The sequence below is a fragment of the Anoplophora glabripennis genome, unplaced genomic scaffold, assembly GCF_000390285.2.
Source record: "Anoplophora glabripennis isolate ALB-LARVAE unplaced genomic scaffold, Agla_2.0 scaffold4666, whole genome shotgun sequence".
Taxonomy (NCBI): domain Eukaryota; kingdom Metazoa; phylum Arthropoda; class Insecta; order Coleoptera; family Cerambycidae; genus Anoplophora; species Anoplophora glabripennis.
In genome coordinates, this window is record NW_019420858.1 from 4,914 (window position 1) to 5,900 (window position 987).

Sequence of the window (987 nt, forward strand, 5' to 3'; positions counted from 1 at the left end):
TTTCCATGGCCGTTAGAGAGCATTTACACCAAACTTTTCCACATAGATGGGTAGGAAGGGCCGGACCTGTTTTATGGCCTCCAAGATCGCCTGATCTGAACCCTCTAGATTTCTTTGTTTGGGGATATTTGAAGACATTAGTGTATGGTACTCCTGTAAATAGCCTGGAAGAGCTGCAGCTACGGATTAATCAAAAGTGTCAAGAAATCCAAACCAAGGAGGGTGTTTTCGAAAGAGTTCGAATATCGTTGAGACGAAGATGTCGTGCCTGCTTGGAAATGGACGGAGGGCACTTTGAACATCTTCTGTAACTTTGTTTTTTGTTTGTTAAAAGCTTCCTTTGTCGGTTTATTCCTAATAAAATAAAATGTTTGAAAAACGAATAGTGGTCCATATCTCCGCAACCGTTACTTTGCGGACCCATGTTTATTGAGACTTTTCTGCTTATTTTGGTTCATACTATTACCTCCTGAAATATTTTACACTCTTTTTTTAACACTCTGTATTTAAATGTAAATAAAACGCAAATTATAAGATTTCATCACAGTCAGAGAAAATGTGGCGACCTAACAATAAAAATTAATTACTGTATCATTGAGAGTGACGCTTTAGGCAGTGTTAAATTTCTGGGAATTTATTTCGACGATACCCTTAATTGGAAAGTGCATTGCAAACTTCTCGTTTCCACCTCGAGTTCAGTAAATTTTTTATTTAAAAACATGAAAACAATTTTGGTCAAAAATCAATTAATTAATTTATATTACGCTCAAGTAGAATAGCGTCTTCGTTATGGTGTCTGTTTCTGGGGTGATTCCGCCCTCTCACATTCTGTTTTCATTTCACAGAAGCGTATTTTGCGCAATATTGCTGGTGTTCCCAGTGAACATACCTATAGAGATATTTTTAAACAGTACAAAATTTTAAATTTTAGTTCGTTATTTATATTTGATATGTGTATTTATGTTTTTAAAAATAGGCAAAAATTGT